The sequence below is a fragment of the Episyrphus balteatus genome, chromosome 2 (assembly GCF_945859705.1).
Source record: "Episyrphus balteatus chromosome 2, idEpiBalt1.1, whole genome shotgun sequence".
NCBI lineage: Eukaryota > Metazoa > Arthropoda > Insecta > Diptera > Syrphidae > Episyrphus > Episyrphus balteatus.
In genome coordinates, this window is record NC_079135.1 from 6490580 (window position 1) to 6505611 (window position 15032).

The 15032-nt window shown below is 31.2% G+C and overlaps 1 protein-coding gene across 31 annotated transcripts in view; it reads right to left on the minus strand.

Annotated features, from left to right (window-relative positions):
- Window positions 1-15032, minus strand: part of LOC129909002 (protein elav-like) — a 353561-nt gene that overhangs the window by 216232 nt on the left and 122297 nt on the right. The window lies entirely within an intron of this gene.

A 15032-nucleotide genomic window follows, 5' to 3' on the forward strand; every position in this document is an offset into this window, starting at 1 on the left:
GTAAAGAATCATATATACGAATTTGAGTTCCACTTGGCGAAGTTGAAATAATTGAAGTCAAACATGATTCTCTGCTGCAAAACGAAGAACGAGCACACACGAATATGGCACACTTTACTGCAAACGAACTGTATGATGGTTGGTAGAATTGATGGGGTACCTCTACCTACCTTCTGGCGCATACATACCCTTATCTGTTTTTTTTTTTAGTTCGCCTCACGAGAGAGAATCGATTTTTATCTTGTGAAAAAGAATACCGTCCTCTCAGCTTGGTACTCAAACGATGACTTTCTTTGACGCCAGATGGCATTGACAAGGCAGCTTCTTCTTCAAACTTCTTCTTCGTGTACCAGACCACCACCATCCCCTTTATCTTATCGATCGGCACGAGTGCCAGGCTGTCTATCTAAATATTTTTCTATACTATCGCGAACGCAAAGCCATTTACGAAAAATGTTGGCCCTTTCCACCGCACCACCGAGAACAGCCCTTAGAGATTCTTATCACGAAGGCACTGTTGCCAGTTTTCAATCACATCTTAGTTTTTTCTCTCTATAAGGGTAGATATTTGGTACAAAGGTGGTATTCAGTTTTTCGTATATATTTGATGGGTATAGCTACAGATGCTGTTGCTGGCTGATGCTGTGAAGGAGGGAGGGTTTTTTGAAATTGAATTCATTCAAAAAGGGGTTCAAAGTAGAATGGCGCGTTGTTAATATCCAAATGGGTTCTTAATTATTATACGCGTGCCGTTTTTACCTATGCCTCGTACCTACACAAACACACACACAATTCATTTAAATAGGGGAAAACACCCTTATGCGTAATTGTTATTTGGAAAATACGTTTTTCTTTTCTTGTTTGATATCGTTTGTTGTTACAAGTTTTGAAGGTGTGAATAGAAAACAAGTTGATAAAAGGTCTCGCGCACATTAAGCTGATGAATTTTTCGGGATAAAACTTAAGAATTCTTGAGATCTATTCTCAACAAGGACGAAGAAGAAGAATTGTAATGTCACATTTTGTCTGAAGAGCTATTTGAAATGTTGAAGAATTCAAGTGGCTTTCACAGTTTTATTATAATTGGGTACACAAAAAGTAATGTAGGCAAAGTTAGATGTGATAAGGTTTTTTATGAGACCTTTAAGGCTTTAAGTGAAGAGATTCTTGGGGTGAAGGTTCATACTCTGGAATTTTTGTTAGAAGAAATTAGCTTTTAGTTAATTCAGCGAAGAACTATTTGAATTGATGTATAAAAGTAAGATTGTGCTAAATCTTCAGGCACAAAGAACTCTTGACGTAAATTATAGTTTTTTTTTAGGCAATGGAAATTAGGATTTTATTATTTTAAGCACTTCAATGAATTATTGCTCTTAGGTTATCTACTTAATGTGTCCTCATTTTTTAGAGCATAAATTTGTAGAAATGTAGTATTTCAGAGTTTTTAGAAGATTAAGAAAGATGTTTGATATTGCGAATTCTACAACAACAAGTAAAGTAGAAATTTGTTAAAAATGTTCAAGTCAGGTGGACGAAAATTTAGCCGCCAAGTCTTTGGAAGATTTTTCGAGCCTATCCTTGAAATTTTAGCTGAGATGTTTAATGGTTAAACTTGATGAAGGTTTCGAAAAGATGGTCTAATAGTTCGCTAGCCAATTTTGAAAGTGAATGGTTCCAAAATTGCACTTCTTCGAAAACGCCATTTCAGTGTTTTTTTTTTTAATTAATCATTTTCTTGCCTTCAAATTAATACCAGTTGTTGTTTGTTATTGAAAAAGATTCAAACAACAAGAAATAAAAAAGAAATTTGATAAAAATGCTAAAGTCAGGTGGACGAAAAGTTTTATCGTATTGGTCCTTGAAATTTAAATTTTTGCTGATATTTTTAAATTGATATTACTTGGACGAAAATTATCTAATTGTCCGCTAAGCAATTATGAAAGTGAAATGTACCAAAATTGTACTTCTTCGAAAATGCTATTTCATTGCATTGTTTTTGGAAATACTTATTTAGTGATTTTCTTGATTCTTTGTTTGGTTAAAAATAACCATGGTCGTGATTGACTATATGATACCCCACATCCTTTCCTGTTATTTAGGTAATGTTCTGAAATCTTTTATGCAAACAAAAATTAAATTTTTTTGAATCCCACGTTGGGCGCCATTTAAACAAAAATTTGATAAGTATTTATTTAATTTATTTTTTAAATTTATTTTCAATAAGCCTTTAACACTATTACTCAAAAATAGTCCGCTTGGATACCTTTTTAGATACAATGTTCAACTGATAAGCCTCTTAATTTCAACCAATTTCCATCTCCGTTAACGTAAACCTTAATTAAACTTACAAATTGCAAAAGGGATTTATTAAGTAAACATTAAATTACCGAATGAAGAAACCGACTATGACTGACCATAGGCAAAGTAGAATGTCCATCTTAGCCACCACAACAACAACAACAAACAATAACATTTACCTATAATGTAACACAGCAGCTGGGCTGTATCATAAATTCTTCAAAATAACTCATTAATTTCGAATTAAACACACCCAATCCCATGATTAATTATAATGTCTTCGTGTAGGTCGATGATATAGCCTACCACACATACTAAATGTCTCTTGTACATAATATCCAAGCAGTATAAGTAGATGGGGGCACCATGAGGATATGATTATGAAGCAAAAATACTTTATTTTTGTCCATATAGCTTGAAAATTCTCACTTTTATCACATCTCACAGTGAAATTTCCTTCTCCACGCTCGCACATTCACATATATAAATTCGTTAGTCGACACTAAAAATAATTTATCTGCCCTCAAGCGAAATTAGGCGCGCTCGACGCTTTAAAAACATATAAAATAACAAAACTGCAAGCGAAGAAAAATACAAAGCCGCATCACTTTACGAATGATGCTGATGCGCACCCTAGTCAAGTCAACAGAAGTAAACTCTCTCATCATACACACATTTCTCTCTCATGCGTCATGGATTCCAATTAATTAATTTATTCTAAATTTTTGTATTATTATTTCTCTTTTGTATGCAACAACGTGCGGAGTACAAAAATGATGTTGTTTGCCCTGAATATGGTAGAATGCATATATAAGTTGTGGTGAATTTTGAAACTCAAAAAAATAATTACCTAGCCATCAATCTAAGCACAGTGTTATATAGTATTTCGAGGAAAAGTACGCTGATACAAAAGTTTTAGTATAATGATAGTTTTTAGATCGCAGCAGCAGCAGCAGCAACAGCAAAAACCACTGTACCCATCGACAACAAAGGAAGCAGGTTTGCATGGCAAATTAGTAGGGAAGAGTCTAAAATTTTACCAAATTAACTTTCAACACCCACATTGAGAACCACATCTGAAAAATATAAAGGAGGCGTATGAGGAGCGGTTTCCAGTGGACTAATTACACTGTTTGGGCTGCGTTTTTTAACAGTGGGGTAGAGTATGAAAATACAAGACTCAAAATACCACACAATTCAGGCAAATGCTGACTTTTCTCGAGTCGATTTTAGCCGCACGATATGTCGCACGGCTTAAGTCGACTAGGATTTTTCTATTGGGATTGTCACTTTAGTCACCTTAGGCTTACGTTTTCACGAGTCGCCGCACGCAAAAATCGACTCGTGAAAAGTCGGCATAAGAGAATATTTTTTCGACATATTTTTTTTTCATTTCCACATATGTAAGTGGAATATTTAACATATAGACGAATGTGGAACGTATATTTATACATAATGAAATTCATGTCAAATGTTAATATTAAATCTGGATTAAAATTTTCTTGGCAAAATATGACAGTGGAATACTAATTTCACGCGTTCCACTATATTTCACAATCTAAATTCCCAATTTCTGTGCATGAAAAATAAAAAAAAAACGAATTGAAACAAATTTGTCTTTGCTTACAAATTTAAACACATATTCTGAAGCGGGTGAGCTTGTGGAACCCATACGTTCCACAACATTTCACGAGTCAAATTAGAAAAAGAAAAATTAAAAAAACAGAAGACGGTACTAACAAGTGAAGTGAACATTTCACTGGTCATATTTCTACTAAAAAATATAAAAACACATTTCCACAGAGTTAAGTACACAGAATCTTCACCATCTAAAGAATGAAAAGTTCACATGTTCCACACGTTCATTTCACGAAACAATATAAAGTTCCATGTCTCTTATGTTTTTTTATTCCACACCGAAATTGGCATAGGCTTCTTTTTTTCATTAGATCGGAATTCAAAGTGAAATAAATTGTGGAACGTATTTAAATTCACATTTGGCATGCTATACGTGATGAAAAAATATATAAATAAATATACGGGAACCATTTAGTTATTTCGTTCTGAATTCACTGTAAATGCAAATGAAGTGGTCTTCTAAGAAAAAATGTAATTGAAACAACACATTCCACATTTTGTGAAGTGAAATATAAATAATTGAACTTGAAAATTTCACTCTTTTCACATAAATAGGGTTTTTTTTTCCAATCTTTTGGCAACTTTGAACTGAAATTATACCTATGGAACGTAAAATTATGCAAGGTTTTTGAATTTCATTGTAAGAGTAGGTACAAGTGGAAAATTGTAGTGTTAAGTGTCGATCGAAAAAAAATTTAACTTAAAATCCACTTCTTTTATTAATTTTCAAGCTTCTCGCTTTTGAATTGGAAATATTTCACTAAAACGTAAAGAAGTTTTATAGTTCCAAGTATACCTAAGAAAAAAAAATGTTAAAATTTTATCCACAAACAAACCAAACAAATTCCACTGTGTAGTAGTTTCAATGTTGGAGTTAGTTTTTTTTTGGTTTCGCGTAGTTTTTGCTTTGTTATGGTAAACTTTTAGTCTGCACAAAATTACTACTCTAGTGACAGTTGATGGTGATGATGGTTTTTTAGTGATAAATATTTTTTTTTTGGAAAATGCGGTTGACTGTGAAAATTCACCTGAAAATTGAAAACAAAAATATGAAAATGTGTCAAAGGCCAACCAACAAAATGTCAATTTACTTGGTTTTGATGGCTAAAAGGTATACCAAGTGAGTATGAAGTCCCACCGCATACAGTCGGTCTTCTTTTGTTATGCAAGCAAGTTGACCAAATGTTGTCATTAACATTTACTATGGTCATTTGTTATTGTTAAGAGTTCAGAGGTGTCAAATCCACTACCAGCAAGAGTGTTAGATATATATTGGGAGAGAGAGTTCAAAGAACTCAAATGACCCAAACAACAGAAAAGTTATTAGATACACGGTCACCACAAGCACAGTAGATATATTGGTGACTATTAAAGTGAAGAGGTACAATTAGAAGATGTGTGACGAAACGATTTAGCTTTTGTTTTGTTTTGTGAAATTGCAGGCGGTAACACCTGTCTTGTTTTATTTATTGGTCGTTAAAATTGAGTAATCTCGCAAACGATAAAGTCGATTCGTGTCGTCATTTCGTCGACGATGTTCGTCGTTCGTCGTCGACAATAACAACAAAAAACGTAACGTCGATATTATATGTGAAAGGGAAATCAGTGCCGTGAATGGGTGAGATCTGTCTATCATCAGAATTGACGACTTTAATCGATTCATGTCCAAAGCAGACGTTGATTAATGTAATGCACACGTTTTAGAGTTGTTGTACTTACCTACCTACCTATTTGAGGTGATTGAGGTTAAGATTCGATTGCAGTTTGATATGAGTAAGATGTGATGTTTTTTTTTTTTTTTCAGGGCCCTCCTCATTAAGTATGGAGATGTTGTGTTAACGATTGTTTATAAATGTTTTTCGTAACAAATAAAAACAAACGATTTGATATGAGTTAAAAAAAAAAAATAAACAAGATTTCTTTGGATTTGAAGGTTCAGGTATTTTTTGTTTCGTTTAGATTTAGTAGTTTTTTGCTCTGGAATGGAATTTATTAGTTTTTGTTTTTTATGGAGATCACAAAGGGTCTAAAATTTAGCTTTCTAAATCAGAGAAGTTGTGCTGAAAAGCTTTATCGAAGTTTTATGGAAGAAAATAGTAAAATAAATATACTATCCATTCCACATATTAGATACATAACCACAGCTTCTATTTTCTTTATTTTACCTTCAAATACTCACTGCGTTTGCTTTTCATATACAAAAATTGAGGTGTATTAGATTGTGGGACATATTTGTTTTTTTTTTTTTTTTCATTTCACTTTTTTCATAGAATACTCAGAAATTTGTTAAATGGTTCCATAAACTTTGTGGAATGCATTCATTTTTCATTGTACGAGAAATGAGAATTATTGTACTTGTCGCAATATTCGATAAAAGAAGATAAGGAATGTTAAGGTAAAATATTTCACACTGATTATAATCCTTGATTGGATTTTTTTGTTTAATTTAACGATCGTTTCAGTTGTTAAAATGAGAGGAGGTTATTTGACAGTAATCAAGCTTTTAAAATGAAGTATTTTGAAATATTTTGACTTCAAAAGGAAGATTAATCAAGGCTGATTTAATAAAAAAAAAAAAACTGTTTATACAGAAGAGTACAGAGCTCAAGGTTTCAATTATTCGTTTACATGTTATATTTTTTTAAGGTTCATGTTCGGATTAAAGTTCAACCACTCTTGTACCTCTTTATCTCATTTTTTTTATTTTATAAACTGCATGACTAGACCTTCAAGAATGTTTCGATCGACATGACTGCTGACTGATACGACTACGGCTGACTGGCATTGTTACTTCAAACTGTCAAAGTCATTTAAAGTTGAGTACACTTCTTGATAAATTGATCCCTGATTTGTAAGAATTTTTGTATATAAAATTAAGTGTTGGAGTTTCAAGGATGTTTTTTATTATCAGATTGGAAGGGACGCAAAAATTACATAAAGCTATAAAATGATCAATTTAGACTTACTTAAAAGGGTTTTATGAGGATCTTTTTTTTTATTAAAAGTAGATGGAAATTGTTGAAAATGAAATCTTACAAATGCATTCTATAACCAATATCAACACGCTGACGAAATTTTCTCATGACCCGGAAGTTGGCAAAACAAGGTAAGATAACTTTTAAAGCTTCAGTTTCTTTAAAGCTTTGTAAGGAAAAATAATAAAAATTGTTGTCATCTTTTCAAGAAAATCGCTTTGATTAAAAAAAATTTGAGATTATCAGCACTACATTTTTTGCAAAAAAGCCTTTTTTAATTATTTACTAATTTTACCAAATCATTAGTTTATATATTAACTAATCGTTAAACTATAGCTCGTTACTATTTATGTATCATACAATCCTCCATACAAATAATACCATGCAACTACAAATACAAATTGCATATTATGCTTCTCGCTACATATCTACTTTGTGTTCAAAATCTTGCAATAGCACTTATTCATCATCACATAACTGTTATTGTTATGAATTTAATGAGCTTTGTCGGATTGAAGATAATTTTTTTATGTCTCTCTTTGGTTTACCTAGCCATTTGTGATTAATATGTTGCAGTAGCTTTTACACTCGTACATTTATAACGATTGCGTATTAGAAGGAAAAAATACTTTAAATGGTGTGAAACATGCTGAAATTAGTCTAGTTGTGTGTGGATACGAAAAAAAATAAAATGCACGACTGGGTCGCACGAACTTGCTCTTAGAGTTAAAGTTGCTTAAATTTTTAAGACTTTTTATACAGAAATTTGGAAAAAAAAAATAAAATTCGTTTTTTTTAAAAATTAAAATAAAATCTGAAATTAAATTGCCCTCCAAAACAAGTATGCAGTTTTGATTGAGATATTAACATGCATTTTTAGAAAAAAAATTTTTAAAATCGTTAGAGCCGTTTTTTAAAAAACTAATTTTTTATAAATAATTTTTTGGAAAAAAAGTTTTAAAATAAAATTGGTATGCCATTTTGTAGAAATCACTAATGAACATCTAAAAACAAAATTTCAAAAAAATTTCATGACCCGTTTTCGAAAATTTGATTTTTCAAAAAAAAATTTTTAAATTTTTTTTTTAAATCCAAAAATTATTTTTTTGGAAATTTTATTTTTGGTTTATATTTAAATTGTATAAATGCTTTTTCACAAAAAGTTTCGTTGAAATCGAATAGGCAGTTTAAGAGATAATCGGATTTGAAAAAAACGATTCTATGGCAGGTACCGTTAATAATGATTTAAAAAAAAATTTTTTTCATTGAAAGATAGACCTTAGCTTAAAACTAACATTTGAATTTTTTAAACAAAATCGTTGGAGCCGTTTTCGATATATTTCAATTTTACTAGAACCGATATATGACAAGTACCGTTATTTTTGGTCCAAAAAAATTAATTCCAAAAACCCCTCTGGAGAGTCGCCAAATAATGCTACATACCAAGTTTGACATTAATCAGTCCATCCGTTTAGGCTGTAGCTCCTTATACAGACAGACAGACAGACTGACAGACTGACAGACTGACAGACTGACAGACTGACAGACTGACAGACTGACAGACTGACAGACTGACAGACTGACAGACTGACAGACTGACAGACTGACAGACTGACAGACTGACAGACTGACAGACTGACAGACTGACAGACTGACAGACTGACAGACTGACAGACTGACAGACTGACAGACTGACAGACTGACAGACTGACAGACTGACAGACTGACAGACTGACAGACTGACAGACAGACAGACGGACTTCCGGGACCCACTTTTTTGGCATTGACTACCATCGTAATGTCATGGTAAAATGTTATCTCAACTTTTTTTTTTTTGTACGAATGCATAACTTGATATATAGTACCTATATCGCAAGTAAAAAACACAACAAAGTTATGATGCATTTAGTATATTTTTGATTGCATTCGATTATGTATTATTATTGTGTTGATACCTACACACTTTGTTTTGTATGATTAATAAATTATAATCGGTTTTGAAGCTTGAAGGCAATTTGAGCCTAGTTTGTAACTTAAGCTCAGAAGTGTGACGTATTTAAAAAAAGAATATTTTCATACTCGATAATATTTTTATTATTTTAAGTCAACTAATCGGAGTTCTTAAAGAAGATCATCTAAGTAAATTAAACTCAAAATAAATTTGATGAGTTGTCTCATGTTGGACTGCCCATGGTGAGTTTTCCAATGATGATAATGTGCTGTGGTATGTTAAGTATTTTTATCTGTGCTACAATTTGGATTTTTCAAGCTAGCTGAAATTGACTCGCATTTTTAAACATACAAATAAAAAAAAAAGTAAAACTAAACCGATATTTCACAATGTACTTGACAACCGGCTATTTAAGTATTCCTCCAGCATGAATGTCTTTCACCTTTTTTGAAATCAAAATCAACTTTATTTAAAAAAAAAAAAACTCCAAAAATCTTTTGGATTTATTCAATGTCTTTTTTCATGTCTTTGGCATTTTTATTGCTTCGTTAAAATTATGCAAAAATAATAATAAAAAAAAAATAACAAATAATTTTCGCCCTCTTTATCGACTTTGTACCTCTTCAAATAAATCTACTTGATTGTTACCTGCATCTAAATCATGTTATCTCTGAATGACCACTTCAAAAAACTTAAATTCGTCTCAATTGACTATTTAGGTATTTGTCAAATCAAAAATAAAATAAGACGATGAAAGAGAAGAGACAAAAATACAAAAAAAAAAAAAAAACATAAAAATTACCATACGCAATAAAAAAACTCGAAAAAGAAAAAAAAGCTTGAGAAATAAAAAGTGAAAAAAAAAATCCAAATAACCGACCAACGACCTGAGGGACTCACGCAACTATTTACGAGCAAGAAAAAAAAAAAAGTTTGAGATACTTTTGTTCTTCCTAAATAAAAAAGAAAAAAAAAAAACAAAATGAGACAAAAAAAGAGAATTTAAAACGGAAATTAAAAGCCATATTTCTATTTTTGGCTAAGGAAGTTTTCTAATTTGTTTGAAATTTGATAAAATGCCTTAAACTAATTTATCTTAATAGTTTTTTTTATTTAAAAGCAGTTTTACAACAAAATTTCGAATTGTAATTACTACAAATTCGGTTACGAAACCACCGTAACTGTGGCATTTCTTATGCGGAAACACATATTTTATGACTCAGTCGGCCTAATTTTAAATTTATGCTAATTTTTTTTTTGTATTCATTCTTTTTTTTTTATTTAAAAAAAAAACATAATTTTTGCTCTTTGTTCTAATTTCGAATCGTGTGTCATTTAATTTATTTTTCTCTCTAAAAAAAAATAGAAAAGAAGAGTTCCTTCAAAGTTTAAGAAAAGAATTCAATAAAAAATAAAAACAGCGTCACGGCGAACCCAAAAAATCAACAAAAAAAAATATAAAATTTAATAAATCAAAAAAATATGAAACAAAAGCAACGAAATACTAAAAAAAAAAATGAAAGTGATTGAGATTGATGAGGAATCCGAGAGACTCAAGAGTTGTGGTAGACCGTTTGTTGGTTCTGTCGTTCTGTCTGTGCCCGGCTGCTATCGTCTGTTTTTTTTTTGTTTTTGTTTATTTTAAGATTTTTCAAAACATGTTTTATAAGAAATTTTTCACAATAATCCATCCAAGAAAATGAGATCAGCCAGCAAGCAACACAAACCAACAAAAAAAAAACAAGAAAGCTGAAAATATATCACATTTTGTGAGACTTTTTCGGTATAATTAAAACTCATGTACCAACACCCTGTCATAAAATTTTCAACCCTAATTATGGGAAAATGATGACGGCAACGTCAGTTGCACCCAATGCACTGGTTTAATGAGAAAAAAAAATCCAATTGAAGAATATGTATCTTAATGCACTGGAATGGGATAAAATTACAAAAAAAAAAAACATGCTGGTTGCTACACATGTGTTTTCGAGTGCGGGCATAAAACTCCTTGAGAATCTTTTTTTTTTTTACCCGTAGCCACTACACTCTGACAGAACAGAAAAAAAAATAAACCAAAAACGACAGTGCCATATCGTCGAGAATGTGCGCGCGTAATTAAAACAGAAAAAGAACCAATTTCTCAACAAAAGAAAGCAAGGGGGAAAAAATTATGGAGGACCAGTACAGAACTTGGAACCAAAAAAGCAAAAAAAAAAAAAACATCAATTCTGGGATTCCTTTTATTTTATTTCATATGTAGTGTGTGTGATGGTAGTGGTTGGTGGGATAATTACACCGCCAGAATGGTAAATGGACGACGACTATATTATTCTTTAAAGCTAAAGGTAGGTAGGTATATTATCATCAATAGAAAAACAAAACACATATACTACAGAGTCACAGAGTAGATTTATGTACACACGTACAACAACTGTGGTTAGTTGAAACATAAAACAAACAAAAAAATGAGAAGAAAAAAAAAAAAACATTAGTCCTGTGACAATCAACATTTTAATTATCTGTACAAATATCCTTGGAAGTGCCTGGGAAACTGGGTGAGATGAACAACGTACTAATTTGGCAAACAATGTGCTGAATAGAAAAAGTTGCTTTTTTCTTTCTTTTTGCTGCTTTCTTAGTGGAAAATGCGTTTTTTTTTTTTTGTTTGGTGCTTCAATATTTCTCATTTCCGGACGACATCATTATCTTAATTTCTTTCTTTTCTGTTTGTGCTTTTTTTTACGTCATTTTTTTTGTATGTCATTGAGTTGATGATTAATTGATTTGGTTGAAGTTGGATTATGGAATTTTTGAGGCTTTAAATTCTTTGCGACAACTTCGTTAATTTGAACCATAAATTATCAAAAGAATACATTGCATTTAGTAGTGAACAACCCTGCGATTTTTTGTTTCGGTTTTTAAATATTTGATTATGTTTACTCATTTATTGATGACACCACCGGCACACAAAAAAACAAGAAGTCGCGTACAACGATTTACTACAAAATAACGTTAAATTTACGAAATAACATCAAACTTATAGCAACTTATATCGTAAATATAAATTTCTAAAAAAAATACTACAAACGTAAAAATGTACAAAAAAAAACAAAGCCAAATATACGACGTAAAATTTTTCATCACTTTACCTCAAGTTACGAATCAATCTAAAAGTAGCTGCTAGTTGTCGTCAAATTTAGGACAAATTACTATCAAATTCATGTCTTACATTTACGCGTTTTTTACCAACTTCAAATTTACGAAAGATTACGGTATATTAACAACCTTATTTAGGTTTCTGAGTACCTACCTTATTGGCGTTCAATTTACTAAAAGACCAAATTTCTGTCAAATTGATGTAAAATTTACGACAAATTAAAGTAAAATTACGAAAAATTAACGTCAAATTTGTAACAAATGAATGTCAAATTGATTCAAATTTAAGACAGAAAAACAAAAACTTAAGCTCAATTTTACGTCAAATTTACAATAGACTAACGTATAATTTACTACTAACTGAGGTAAAATTTCTGACGTCAAATATACGAAAAGTTAACTTAAAATTTACAAAAAAACTAACCCTAAATCTACTTCAAACTACCTAATGACCAGGGATAGGATGTTGTGGAATTTGCCTTTTTTCTTGCTTAATCCTACGACATTATAGATTAAAAACAAACACGTTTCACGTCCCCCTAGTGCCAAATATATGTATTTTATTTTGCCTTTTTTTTGCCTTTTCTTTCGTTATTGCCTTTTTTTGCCTTTTCTCCTGTTATTGCCTTTTTTTTGCCTTTTTCTATGTTTTTTATCTTTTTAGCGTCTTTAAAGTAATGCCTACACACAAAACACTCAAATATACAAACAAAAAGATAATTTACTCAATATATTACTTTCTCAATATAATCAGCCCTATCGAGGTATCCGTTCGGAGAAATTTTCTATCGAGGTATCCGTTCCGATTGAAATATCGGAGAATCTTCCGATGAAACTAGGCGCCTATCAACGCATTGCGATGAAGTGTGTTCAACAAAGATTTTTTGACAGTTGTGCTTTGAATTTCATCGGAAATTCTCCGACATGAAATAGTTGCGGAATATTTTAAGAAAAGTGGAATTTCACAGAAAGAAATATAAAAATGGAAATAGCAAGAGAGGTTGGTTGAAATTAAGAAGACTTGAGCATCACAAGGATTTTTATTTATTGAATAAATCGCGCTGACACATGTGTCAAATGAATGCGATTGTATACTTTATTTTTTTGTTCAGAAGTGGATACCTTGAAAGATATGTAAGTTCCGATCGGAACGGGCCATCGTTTCTCCGAACGGATACCTCGATAGGCCTGAATATCCATATTTAGTATTCACTAATTATCCCACACAAACAAATTCGAGTGAAAAGATCTACCTATGCAACTTGTTTGTCTGCTATTGCTACCATTTATTGCCTTCTACGTTCTATTGCGCGGCCGGCAACCGACACGTTCAAAAGCTAACTACTCAAGCTAACTTACGCCTAGTACGCAGCTGAAGCGAAACGAAAAATTTTGAAGTCTCCAAAGTCAATAGCGAACATATTAAAGAAAAAATACCACAAATAAAAAAATTCAAGAAAAAACATCAGAAAATAAGCAAAAACAAAACAAATTTAATTTCGTTCAAAATTTCGTGAAAATTTCGTATGGGAAATTTTGTATGGAAAATTTCGTTTCGCTTCAGCTGCGTACCTACTAGGATTTACTCAATTTACAATATTCATGTATGCATATCGTCGGCCTAGTATTTAAGAGCCGTATACGGCATTTTTTGATTTTCAGTTAATATATACATAGTTAAAATTTATCTTTTCTACATACATGTAATTGGACATCTGAAATTCGTTTAGTATTCAAAATATTTAAATTTTTGTCCAAAATGAGTTTGCCGTATACGCCATGAAAATCAGAAGTTTCTTTTGTTCATACACGTTTGTACGTCAAAAAAAAAACATCGACGTATATATGTCAAAACAATTCTCAAAATTTTTATAAATTGCAATAAAAATTTTGACGTAAATGCTAAAATTTGGTGTTTACGTCAAACAATACGTAAATATCTCAGCAACGAAAAAAGATAGAAAAAAAGAATAAACTGATTTGAAAACAGCACCCTCGAAAAAAAAAGTACTTTAATTCGACTCAACTCGTTTCTACAGATGTAGAGAATTCTTTTAGCCCCTTTAAAGTACTCTTAAGGGACAATCACAGGCGCATGTTACCTGAAATTTAAAAAAAAATCATGATTGTTCAAATTACTACAATTAATTTTTATGCCTTTTTGGGAGTTTTATTTTGCCTTTTTTTAAGTTTTAAGGTCCACAAGATCCTATCCCTGCTAATGACAGACTTCTAACGTCAAATTTACAGCTAATTAACTTCAAGTCAAATTGACGACAGACTAACGTATAACTTACGAGTAATTAAGGTCAAATTTCTGCCAATTTGATGGAAAATTGATGTCCAATTTGTGACAAATTAACGTCAAATTTACTACCATACAAATTAATATTGGAAAAAAGGTGATCGACCAATTTCTTAACAACGTCAAATTAACGGCAAATAGACTTAAAATTAGGAAATATCACGAGAAACACGTTATTATTATAAACTTAAAATTTTGAAAGTAGCAATTAAACTTTTTTTTTATTTTCGGTTGAAAACTCGCTCCTTAATACATGTATATGTTAATTTCCGTTCTTTAAGTATATTTTTTGCATTTTTTCAATGAAGTTGTGTTAATATTTTATATATCAACTCTATTTTGCCTTTTGAAATTTACCTTCACCTTTATAAAAAAAATAAAAACTTCAATTTCAACCCCTATCTATCAACATATTTTATTTCAAGTCCCACGAAAAAGCTTTTAATTTTATTTATTCACGACGAACGATAAGTGCTAGCACTTAATCCAAACAAAATATTCATCAACACTACTTCACCTGCTTTTATGTCCATTATTCGCAGCAAAACAAGTAAAAAAAAAATAAACTAAGACGAATGAATAAAAACTTCATAGCACCACAATACCTTAGGTATATTCTCTTATATCCAAATTTCATCCCCCATTTAAACACTCTACCACCCTAACTTCGAAAAAATAACCATCGTGGAGGCTTAAGTTTAGGAGCTAC